Source organism: Hylobates moloch, unplaced genomic scaffold (genome assembly GCF_009828535.3).
Source record: "Hylobates moloch isolate HMO894 unplaced genomic scaffold, HMol_V3 SCAFFOLD_19, whole genome shotgun sequence".
Lineage (NCBI taxonomy): Eukaryota > Metazoa > Chordata > Mammalia > Primates > Hylobatidae > Hylobates > Hylobates moloch.
The window spans coordinates 23,428,185-23,441,426 of NW_026652294.1; the positions used below are offsets into that span (position 1 = coordinate 23,428,185).

A 13,242-nucleotide genomic window follows, 5' to 3' on the forward strand; every position below is an offset into this window, starting at 1 on the left:
GGGAGGCATAGGCTCTGAATACTGTTGGGTCTGTGTAACCTGCAAAGGGAAGGCTGAGTCAGTAAGGTCTCAGAGGTCTGTCCTATCCTCAGTGAGGAGGCGTTCAGACCTGCCACTATTGGAGTAACTTGGGGGATTTGACCCATGGGTGCTAAGAGGTGTAACAGGTAAAATGGGAGTGCAGCTGGGCAGCACTTGCTGCCTAGGGAATGAGGTGACAGGTGAGCTGGTTTTAAATCCATGTGCTTTTCACAAATAGTGGATTAAAATGCCCAGGCCTGCTCTCTGAAGAGGAGGGAGACACAAAGTCTTATGTCAGCAAACAAGTACATTTCATTTTTGAGGGGTTGCCCTTTCAAAGCATTAGTATATTTTTATTACTTCAATAAAGAACCCTACCTAGAAACAAGCAAACAGAATAATTTGGGAACTGTCCTATCACTTATCCTAATGAATTACACTATTATCCTAGCAACCAGCTTTGTATGAAAAAACAAAAATAACTTTCAAGCAAACCAGAGGCCTTCACCTGCCATCTGTCTGAACTAAGATTTAAGGTTCACAATCACAGCTTTCAAAGTCTGGAACCACATGGCACCCCTAGGGAGCCAGCCACAATGAACAGACCTGAGACTTGTTAGATGAATATACATTTTACTAGAAACTTCCACTGGCTGCTCAGTGAAACACATAACAGAGATGAAATGCCTCCACCGTTGAACAATGTCAGCGCACCCAGGTCCCACTGGTGGTGCTAGTCCATCAGAAGGGACTAGCACCACTTCAGATTTGAGTTCTGTTGAAAATCTGTTATTCTGTTGACCTTGGTATTATCTATCTGCCTGTGTAGCAGTTCTTCAATTCTATTTTCATAAGGCATGTTAACTGACAGCAGTATGCTGCCAACATCTTCAAATTAAGTGTCAGCTCTTAAGTGCATACAACCAAAATCACTCCACTATTACCAGGTTTACGTGGAAAGCATCAGTTTTTCTCTTCAGTTTAATTTCCACCAATAAGTTTAGAGAGAGGAGCGTTATCTTTACTAACTAAACCAACACATGAGGACACAATTCTAAGGCTGATGCTAGGTAGCTCATATTTGCTTCCTTTAAAACCACATCAACTCAAAAGCTTCCAGGAATAGTTTAGTATCCACCAAGGAGGCTGCCTGATTTCCAGCAAAGTGAGTTTTATCCTTTACAGTCCTCTATCATCATCTAATTTACAGATGAGAAACTTTTTTTTTTTTTTTTTTTTTTTGAGACAGAGTCTCGCTCTGTCACCCAGGCTGGATGGAGGGCAGTGGTGCGATCTCGGCTCACTGCAAGCTCCGCCTCCTGGGTTCACGCCATTCTCCTGCCTCAGCCTCCCGAGCAGCTGGGACTACAGACGCCTGCCACCACGCCCGGCTAATTTTTTTGTATTTTTAGTAGAGACAGGGTTTCACCGTGTTAGCCAGGATGTTCTCGATCTCCTGACCTCACGATCTGCCTGTTTCGGCCTGCCAAAGTGCTGGGATTACAGGCGTGAGCCACCGTACCCGGCTGGGATGAGAAACTTTTTAAGAGCTCTACTAATGCCTAATTTAGGGGCACCCCTGAAGAAAGGAGTTTCATACATCTGAATTTTCCAGAGAAGTGATTCAGGCTATGAGAAATAGGTACAGAAAAACAAATTGAGAATAACAAAATTCCAAATTAACAATTAATGGACGTTAAACACAAAATTAACAGGGAACAACATTAATATCACTAATAAAAGAAATGAAAAGGAACTAAAGGTTTAAAAAGAAGGTCCAATGCCACTGAGGTAGCAGTAAACATGGGCTCACCTGTCCTCATGGATGCTCATGCCTTGTTATGACCCTTTGCTGGTTAAACCACAAGACAATGTCTATCAAAAACCATAACAATGTTGGCCCTTCTTGACCTAGCAGTTCAATAGCCATAAATTTTTCTTTAAATCAAAAAATAAAAATGCTTATTGCTCCATAGAAAGTAGTAAATTAACTGGAAACCACCCCAATAAAAGTGCAGTACTTGGATAAATTACATTATACTCACACTAAACTAAGACAAAAAAAATCACAGATTAGAATGAAAATTAAAATTACAAAATAAAGTTAAAAAAGCAACACAGACTTGTATCTATACTGTGATGACGGAGACTCACAAGGTTTGAATCCTGGGCAAGGTCCTCTCTGGACCTCAAATCTCACCTGGAGTGTGATGAGAGCCACCAGGAAGGGTTGGTTTGAGGTCTAAATGTGATTAATTCACGTATAGTGCTTAGAAAGCATTCAGTACATGTTAGCAGTCATTACAGTCATTCCTGGTATCCATGGAGGACTGGTTCCAGGACCTCTGCCAATACCAAACTCCACGGATGCCCAAGTCTCTTATATAAAATAGCACAGTATTTGCATATAAGCTAAGCACATCCTCCTGTATACTTTAAGCCATCTCTAGATTACGTATGATACCTAATATGATATAACTAATGCTATGCAAAGTTGTTATACTTTCTCATTTAGAGAATAATGACAAGAAAAAGGTCAGAACAGATGAAATTTTTCTCTCCAAATTTTTTTTTTTTTTTTGAGACAGTCTCGCTGTGTTGCCCAGGCTGGAGTGCAGTGGCATGATCTTGGCTCACTACAAGCTCCGCCTCCTGGGTTCACGCCATTCTCCTGCCTCAGCCTCCCGAGTAGCTGGGACTACAGGCGCCCACCACCACGTCCGGCTAATTTTTGTATTTTTAGTAGAGACGGGGTTTCACTGTGTTGGCCAGGCTGGTCTTGAACTCCTGACCTCAGGTGATCTGCCCACCTTGGCCTCCCAAGGTTCTGGGATTACACGCGTGAGCCACTGTGCCCCGCCCCCTCCAAATATTTCCAGTCTGCTGTTGAATCTAAGAATGCAGAACCCATGAATATGGGAAGCTGAGTATATTATACTATTATATATAGTGAAATAATCAGCACATGGACAAAATCTAGAAAAGAGATATGTTGGGTTATCAGGATCGTGGCGTTCTTTTACTAACAGTTCCATTAGTTTTACTAATAATAATACTTAAGAATAATACTGTTATCTTTATGTAAATATTATGTAAATCTTTTTCATGACTCAGGAGTACAACTGGGAACCCTGACTAGCACAGATGGTGCCAGCACCTCATCTAAACCCTGAGGCCAGTTTATCTTTTCTTCTGCCTTTTCCCATGTTTCTTGCCACTTCCTATGGGTAGAGCGACGATTCCCATTTCAGAGCCCATCTCACCATAGAGTCAAGTGCTAGCACTTTGCCTAGCCTCAATTCAGTGCATAAAGGCACTGAGGCTGCATTCTGAAACTGAGGAAATAGGGTACAACTGTGCACAACAGAGAGGTTTTCTTCAGGCCCATAAAAATGTTTGACATGTGCTCTCTCTCAGTGTAATTAAATACAGTCTTGGTTTTTCACCACATTGTCAGTATCTTGGGAAAATTATTTTAAAAGTCTAAGCAGGCCAGGTATGGTGGCTCAGGCCTCTAACCCTGACACTTTGGGAGGCCAAGGCAGATGGATCACCTGAGGTCAGGAGTTTGAGACAGATGGGCTAACATGGCAAAACCCCATCTCTACAAAAAAAAAAAAAAAAAAAAAGCCAGATGTGGTGACAGGAGAATCGTTTGATCCACTGTACTCCAGACTGGGCAACAGAGTGACTCTGTCCAAAAAAAAAAAGCCCAAACAGCAAGTTATCCTTTCCTTTCTGTTTCCCCTTCCATTTACATTTTAGGAATAATTATAATGATAGCTTAAATTTTTCTGATATCTTTTTGGGATTCTCTGGGTTTTTTCTTTTTTATAAACATGACAGACCTCATGATTTCCTATTTTTCTCTCCACTTTCAATTTGGATTTAAAAACTTATCAGTTTACATCTATTTGAAAGGCTAAATAAAAAGCAAGCAGTTATTTAAAATGCTGTATTAGAATCTAGTGTTGACTTACCTAAACATGTATATTAGGCTGAACTGCCTTCATAACTAATATTTTCTTGTCTAATACATATTAAATGCAAACCTAAATTTCTTTTCTTCAACCCTTCTTTCTGTTATTGGTATGTTGATGACCCCTCACCCCGCCCACTGACTTGCTGGAGCTAGAAACCTCAACTTCATCCTTGACCTCTGCCTCCTCACTTTCCCAAACCTGCCACATCTAGTCAGTGTTTAAAACCTATCAACTTTAGCCGGGTGTGGTGACTCACGCCTATAATCCCAGCACTTTGGGAGGCAGGTGGATCACTTGAGGTCAGGAGTTCAAGGCCAGCCTGGCCAACATGGTCAAACCCCATCTCTACTGAAAAATACAAAAATTAGCCGGTGTGGTGGCACATGCTTGTAATCCCAGCAACTTGGGAGGCTGAGGCCTGGGAGGATGGTTTGAAACTGGGGGGGTGGAGGTTGCAGTGAGCCGAGATCGTGCCACTGCACTCCAGCATGGGTGACAGAGCGGGACTCCGTCTTTAAAAAAAAAAAAAAAAATCTATCGACTTTGAATCCCTAAAACGTTTCTCAGATCCATCCAATCCTTCTGACTCCCGTTTCTACCACATACTCCGTCCTTACCAGCTCTTGCACAAATTAATCCCACAGCCTCTCGAATGACCTGTCTGCTTCTGATGTCTCCCTACTTATTTCCTGAGTTTCCTTTATAAAACACAAACCTGTACATGTGATTTACACGCTTAGAAATCACTAGTGGTTTTGCACTGCCCGTAAATTAAAAGCTAAATCCTTCAAATACAATAGAGCCCTGATATGGTTTGGATCTGTGTCTTCACCAAATATCAGGGTGAATTGTAGTACCCAATGCTGGAGGTAGGGCCTGGTGGGAGGTGGTTGCATCATGTGGGTGCTGTTCCTGTGACAGTGAGTTCTCACAAGACCTGGTTGTTTAAAATTGTGCAGCACCTCGCACCTCACTGTCTTGCTCCTGCCATGCAAGAAGCCTTCTTGCTCCCCGCCTCTACCTCCCTCCATGACTCTAAGTTTCCCGAGGCCTCCCCAGAAGCTGAGCAGATGCAGGCATCATGCTTCCTATACAGCTTCCAGAACTGTGAGCCAATTCAACTCTTTTCTTTATACATCACCCAGTCTCAGGTATTTCTTTATAGCAATGCAATAATGGACTAATACTAGCCCTCTGGAGTTCACATATTCTCAGTATATTCACTGTTTTGGGGGAGGAGGTGGAATGCTATAGGGAAGTATTTGTCCTGAATCATTCTGTGGGTATACCACACAAACTCAGAATTCTTTATTTTGGGCCTTACTTTTAGTGCTGACATGTTAAAACGTGTACTTAAAAAAACAACTTTAGACCAGGCACGGTGGCTCATGCCTGTAATCCCAACACTTCGGGAGGCTGAGGCAGACAGATCAGTTGAGGTCAGGAGTTTGAGATCAGCCTGGCCAACATGGTGAAACCCCGTCTCTACTAAAAATACAAAAATTAGCCAGGCATGGTGGCAGGCGCCTGTAACTTCAGCTACTCAGGAGGCTGAGGCAGGAGAATTACTTGAACCTGGGAGGCGGAGGTTGCAGTGAGCCGAAATTGCGCCATTGCACTCCAGCCTGGGCGATAGAACGAGACTCAGTCTCAAAAAACAAAACAAAACAAAAACAAAAACAAAAACCCAACTTTACTACCAGGCAGACTCTTTTCTTTGGCTTTAGATGATCGCTATCAAAACTTTGTCATCTCACTAGAATGTTAATGCTTTTATTTAACATGCAAGGTAGATTTTAGTCCCTCCCTTTTGCCTTCTGTCTTTTGAGAGATAAAATTCCTGAGTGTATTCGTGTTGGCTGATGCTCTTTCATAAGACATAATATTAATACTGCACCTGAAATACCTCATACCCTGCCACCCTTCTCCCCGCAGCAAACTTGAGTTTCCAACAAGAGTAAAAAGGAGAAAATGTTTTTATTTCCACAAAGGACAACTTTCAAAGAGATTAAGTTCTGAATACCCCTGGAAAGATTAGCTAGCTGCACTATGATGGAACTACAACATGAGCTATAGAGTACTGAGTGAGCTTGCTAACGGGAACACATCTTTACTAAGACAACAATGAGGGAGGACACCATCTGAGGGCGGTCACCAGCCTGCAGTTTGCATTTCCTCTGAAACCACCTAACTGTTGAAATGTGCCAAACACTGCTCTAAGCACTTTCCAAAGAGCAACACATTTAATCCTAACATTCCTCTTTACTGTAGGTGCTGTCAGTTTTCATACTTTCTATAAGCACAGTGAAGCACAGAGGTTAAGTGACTTGAGCTAGTGACCCGGCAAGGAAACAGCAAGTCCTGGAATTCATATGAAGCAGTGTGACTCTGGGGCTCTCACCCAGGCCTCCCCTCTACACAGCTGTCGAGCAGAACGGCAAAAGCCAGGACCTTCCGGGGCAAGTGTTTAGCTGACTTGATTTTCTCTTCTCATACGTTTTTCCAATAAATTGGACGAAACTGATCTGCAGTAGCAAGCCTTGAGGGTCCCGCAAAATTGGCCTTGGCTTGGGATGCAGAGGAGGAATCTCCATTTTCCTGAATTGGATGAAGGAAGCCGTTATCTTTTGGAAAAATCGAAGCCCTAGTGCAGGACCTGCGTGCGGCAAGGCATTGCTTTCTGCAGAATCACACAAACTTTCCTGCATGAAGTTCAGAAGCCTTGACATAGAGCTTCTTAACCACACACCAGCTAAGGGGCCGGGGTTGAGGCTGAGTCACCCTGCAAGTTCCCTGACAGCAGTTTAACTTCAGATTTCAACTGCTTTTTCCAGTAGACTCAAGATATTTGTTGAATTGAAAGGGATGCCTGCTTTTATATACTATTTGCTGTTAGCTCTTTTAACAGATTAGCAATAACTAGTTTAACATCCCAGGGATGAGTAATTAACATATAATAACTTGTGTGTTGTGGCTTGTTTATCAATATTCTTGTTTATGGTCCTTTGGGATTTTTTTGAATATTTTTCTCTATTTATTTATTTTGAGACTAGGTTATAAGACTGGCTAATTTTCGTATTTTTGGTAGAGACAGGGTTTCTCCATGTTGCCCAGGCTGGTGTCAAACTCCTGGGCTCAGGTAATCCAAAGTGCCAGGATTACAAGCATAAGCCACCTTGCCCAGCCTTGGCCAAAGAATCGTGTACTCCTTATAAATTTTACTTTAAAATCAAGTGTAATGCTCCCCACCATCATCCTCCCCACCTCTAAAGAGAAAAAAAAAGTCAAGAAATAAATCATAGTAAAATTTGAGTCCTTCAATTTGTCATGATTTATTCTGTAAGGTAATATATGCAATAAAATTCAAAACTGAAAATTTCACTTGATTCCTTAGAATTTGGACGAAATCCTGAAAGACAATGAACGCTTTCTCTGGAAATTTAGTGTCAATGTCATCATGTAGTGATATAAAAAGATATACCACAGTGTTAAGAAAAACAGGTAAATTAGATACAACTCTCTGCTATATACTGAAAGCCATGGGAACAGCAAGGGGAACAGGGTGCCACCGCCTACAGAGTGAGAAATGAAGATGGGTCCCAGCAGAGGTAACAAACAGCAAGTGCTTGCCAGAGAGAGGGGGCTGAGAGGGAGAGGAGAATGGAGAAAGGGAGTGTGGGAATGTGAGAAAGGGCAGTTGTAGCAAGCGCAGAGGAGGAACAATCAGGTAGCGGTGGGGGGTAGCGGTGAGGTACTGGAGTTAGGAGCAGAGAACAGGAGTTGAAGGGAGCCTTCACCAGGATGGGGGCCTTGCCAGGCCCTGGAAATGACCACCTTCAAGGAACATATAGTTGAGAATTTAGAGAGCATGTAGACTGATGGCTCTGTTTTACAGTTAAATTAGAGAGACCACCTTTCTGACTTGGCTGTTTTGATGTTTTAATATGTGGTTTCATTTTCATAATGCAATCTATTTTATATTTTTCAACTCATGTTTTTTATCACAATTTAAAGTAAATTTAAGAAAGATGTGAGTCTGTTAGATGGGGGAAGTAAATAATTATCCATTATTTAAACTTGTATTAAAAATAGGCCCCTAAATTGGCCAGGTGCGGTGGCTCACACCTGTAATCCCAGTACTTTGGGAGGCCGAGGAGGGTGGATTCCTTAAGGTCAGGAGTTCGAGGCCAGCTTGGCCAACATCGTCAAATCCCGACTCTACTAAAAATACAAAAATTAGCTGGGTGTGGTGGCACACATCTGTAATCCCAGCTACTGGGGAGGCTGAGACAGGAGAATCACTTGAATACAGGAGGTGGAGGTTGCAGTGAGCCGAGATCATGCCACTGCACTCCAGCCTGGATGACAGAGTGAGACCCTGTCTCAAAAAACCAAGAAAAAAAAAAAAAACAAAACCCTAAATATAATCTTTAAATATATTGATTCAGAAATTTAAAGAAATTGGCCAGGCACGGTGGCTCACGCCTGTAATCCCAGCACTTTGGGAGGCTGAAGCAGGTGGATCACTTGAGATCAGGAGTTCGAGATCAGCCTGCCCAACATGGTGAAACCCCGTCTCTACTAAAAATACAAAAATTAGCCAGGTGTGGTGGTACATGCCTACAGTCCCAGTTACTTGGGAGGCTGAGGCAGGAGAGTCACTTGAACCCACAAGGAGGTGGTTGCAGTGAGCCAAGATTGCGCCACTGCACTCCAGCCTGGCAACAGAGCAAGACTCATCTCAAAATAAAAATAAAAATAGAAAATAAAAATTAACCTAAAACCAGTTAACATACACTGTCAGGTAAAAAAAAGATTAAAAATTTCCCAAAGGAGGTTGGAAAAATTTGGGAGGGGCACCTTCTATGAGAGGGGAACAAGCAAAGACTCCCCCACTAGTAGGACTATGCAGCCTCAAGGGATCCATGGCCACCAGATCTACCTTCTGTCACATCCCTGCACGCCTTGGCATTCCTCAATGTCTTAAAGGTGATTTGTACATACCAAGTGATATCCATACCCGTTCAGAGGCAATTACCTCTGTAATATCATTCATGTCAGAGGTCATTGTGATTCTCATCCACAGTTATACCAAGGCAAACAGGGGTCAATGTTGGACAGAAGCAAAGGGGACTTGTGCTGAAATGAATAGATTCACAAGTCCCACACTTGTGGGAAGGGAAAAAGGAAGGAAGTAAAGGCCATTTTTAAATATAGAAATGTTCTAGTTTTCAGCAATTTTCAGAGTAGTGTGACACAAGGAGAGGAGCAATGTCTCTTGAGGACTTCCCAATATTTTAATGTAACATCGTGCTTGTCAAAACACCTGATAAATACATAGGCCAAAATGGATCTCTAATGAAATATATGTGGCTTTATCTTACATGACAGGATTAAGGGCATGCTCATTAAGCAAGACCAAAACTGAATACATCTATCTGCTAAACCTAGTAAGATAAAACTAGACTCAAAGTATCCTGGACAATTGAAACATCATCTGTCAAATTAAATAAAAGGCAAGTTAGTGTAATTTTAACTTGTCCTTGAGTACATTGAGAAAAGTAGAATAAAAGCTAGGTAAATAAAAGCTAGAAAAGGATCTTATAGTGATAGTGGTACATCAGCTCAAAGAGACAACAAGCCTAACTTTTTTCTTTTTTTTTTTTTGGAGATAGAATCCCGCTCAGTTGCCCAGGCTAGAGTGCAGTGGCACAATCTTGGCTCACTGCAACCTCCGTCTCCTAGGCTCAAGCCATTCTCCTGCCTCAGCCTCCTGAGTAGCTGGGATTACAGGTGCCCGCCACCATGCCCAGCTAATTTTTGCATATTTTTAGTAGAGACGGGGTTTGACCACGTTGGCCAGGCTCGTCTTGACCTCCTGACCTCAGGCGATCCGCCCACCTCGGCCTCCCAAAGTGCTGGGATTACAGGCGTAAGCCATTGTGCCCGGCCCAAGACCTGAATTGAGACACAGGATCTAGAGATTTGCTGGGGAAGATTTAGCCTGATTATTGATTATCAATTATTGCTATAGAACGCCTAAAAGTTTACACATAAAAACTGGGCTGAGATATGTTAATAATAAATGTTGAAATAACGAAAACACTGTCAGATGGTCACATACACATATGCACATCAAAAAGCAATAAACAGGCTGGGCGCAGTGACCCACACCTGTAATCCCAACACTCTGGGAGGTCAAGGCAGGTGGATGATCTGAGGTCAGGAGTTCCAGACCAGCCTGGCCAACATAGTGAAACCGCACAACAAAGTGAGATTCTGTCTCAAAAAACAAACAACAAAAAACCCACCAAATACTGTGACTTTCCAAGGAAAGTTGGGAAGCAAGAACTCAACTTTGGCAAGAGGATGATTAACGGATTATTTTGAGTGCTCAAATTTGACTAAAGAATTTTGTACTTGAGGGTCTTAAATGTTACATCCTCCCAGGATCTTTGCATTTTAAAATGTCATTGCGTATAAACTTCTTAGGGGAAGTAAATCTACCTCAAACTTGGAGTTTCACAGTGATGTTAATAATGGAGAGAGGGAAGGAGGGAAAAAGAAAAGACCATAATTGGGGATAGTGGACATGATAAGAGTTGAAAGGGCAAGCTCCTTGCATGACTGAATTAAAATGTTCTAATTTCAAATATATATTTCACATTCAATATAATTTTTACTATAGTCTATGGGCACTTTTTGCCAGAAGGTTATAAATAATATGGTAGACTACTAAACATACAGTTGTACATCCATCTGATCCCTTCCCACAAAAAAGTGGATAAACTTGCAAGATAAACTCATGACAGCATAAGCAATAGGAAGCTGGAAATAGGAGAGATGAAATGAGTAACAGTGATTCTGCGCACTGAAAGGAAGCAGACAGTAATGATGAATGCAGTGGAGGAGCCACTAGAAAGCCAGCCACTTTATGGCACAGAGCTTGGGGAGGCCTCAGTAAGTGGGGGTGCAGCATGGGGCTGAAAAATACAGCATTAGCCCAAAGTTTCTAAGAGGAGTTAGATCCTTAACCCAGTTCAACCAGGTAACTGTCCTCATCTACTGAAAACAGGCGGCAGATTGTCAAAGTCCGTGCACTGAATGATGAGCCCATATCCCCACCCACACAACCCTACCATCCCCTTCTCCACTTGGCTTTTAGGATGCTGGCAGCCAAGCTTGCATCTCTAGACAGGAAATCTCAAGATTTTTCTCTGGAACAAAACAAAACAAAAAAATGTTCTTTTTTTCCTCTGGGAAAACTCAACTCAGAGAAAAGACCTATATGCTGGCTGGCTGCCTTATTATTCTACGGAGAGGACTACAGGCTAGCAAGCCTGGCCCATACTGTAACACAGAGCTTCAAGCCATTTTTTAAAACATCTCTTTCTCTCTTAAAAATATAAATCAAGGCTGGGCGCAGTGGCTCAAGCCTGTAATTCCAGCACTTTGGGAGGCCGAGGTGGGCGGATCACCTGAGGCCAGCGGATCACCTGAGGTCAGGAGCTCAAGACCAGCCTGACCAACGTGGAGAAACCCCCATGTCTTCTAAAAATACAAAATGAGCTGCGCATGGTGGCGCATGCCTCTAATCCCACCTACTCAGGAGGCTGAGGCAGGAGAATTGCTTGAACCTGGAAAGCGGAGGTTGCAGTGAGCTAAGATTGCACCATTGCACTCCAGCCTGGGCAACAAGAGCGAAACTCTGTCTCAAAAAAGAAAAAAATATATATCAAGACGTCTGAAGAACCTCTAACAAGAAAAATAGGAAACAGACAAAGATTTTTAAAAATTATAATAAGGCCAAGTGTGGTGGCTCACACCACCTGTAATTCCAGCACTTTGGAAGGCTGAGGTGGGAGGATTGCTTAAGCTCAGGAGGTGACAACACCAGCCTGCCTGGGCAACAAAGTGAGATGCTGTCTCTACAAAAAGTAAAAAAACTCAGCCAGGTGTCCTGGCATGCACCTGTGGTCCAGCTACTTGGGAGGATCCCTCGAGCCCAGTGGTTGGAGGCTGCAGTGAGCCATGATCACATCACTGCACTCCAGCCTGGGTAAGGGTGTGAAACTGAAACAAAAACAAAAACAAAAAATACATTATAATGTATTCCAAAAGTAAGAGAAACGATTACAGCCATCAACTAGGCTCTGATTATTCTTTAAAAGTCAGTACATTCAGAGAAAAAAAAAAGCTCTTCAAAATGTCAGGAAAAAAATAAGTAAATAAAAGGCTAGAAGGCTGGGCGCTGTGGCTTGTGGCACATGCCTATAATCCTGGCACTTTAGAAGGCCGAAGTGGAAGGATTGCTTGAGTCCAGCAGTTTGAGACCACTCTGGGCAACACAGTGAGACCTTGTTTCCGCAAAAAAATATAAATATTAGCTGGGCATGGTGGCACACGCCTTTAATCCCAGGTACCAGGGAGCCCCAGAGTTCGAGAATGCAGAAAGCTGTGATCGCACCACTGCATTCCAGCCTGAGTGACAAACAAAACAAAACAAAAACAAAAACAAAAACCACATACAAAAAAGATTAGATGATAAAGTTGAAGAAAGCATACAGAAATCAGAACAAAATGATAATAAGACAAAACATAAAACAGAGGAGAAAAGATAAAAACAGAAGATCAATCTAGGAGGTAAAATGCCTTATATTAACAAGAATTAGAGAGAGCAGAGAAAACAGAGGGAAGGAAATTTTCAAAGAACTACCAAATGACAAATTTCCTGAGAGACATCAGCATACATAAGATCTCATAGAGTAGCCAACATAATAAATGAAATGACCTAGTCAAGACCTATCATTTTGACATCTCAAGACCCTAGGGAAAAGGAGAAGATCCTCAAACTTTCCAGGAGAAAAACAGAACACGCATCAAGGGATGAAAAATTAGAATAGCAGTCTTCTCAACTGCAGCACTGGAAGCTAGAGGACAAACCAGGAACAATGACTGCAAGACAGTGAGAGAAAAATCACTTCCAACCTAGAATTCCACACCTAGCCAACTCCCAATCAAGCATGAGGCTAGGATAAAGTCATGCTCAGATATACAGGATCTCAACATTTTTACACTCCCACACACCCTTTCTCACAAAACTACTAAAGCATGATGCACGCCCTTAAATGAAGGCTCACTTTAAGAATGAGGAAGACATGGGATTCAGAAAACAGAACATTCAACAGAGGAGAGAAAGAAATGAAGATGATGATGTTGATGATCTGCCCCAGGATAA

The 13,242-nt window shown here is 42.3% G+C and overlaps 1 protein-coding gene across 2 annotated transcripts in view; it reads right to left on the bottom strand.

Annotated features, from left to right (window-relative positions):
- TCF20 (transcription factor 20) overlaps positions 1 to 13,242 on the bottom strand; it is a 72,901-nt gene that overhangs the window by 36,213 nt on the left and 23,446 nt on the right. The gene's annotated exons all lie outside the window — the stretch shown is intronic.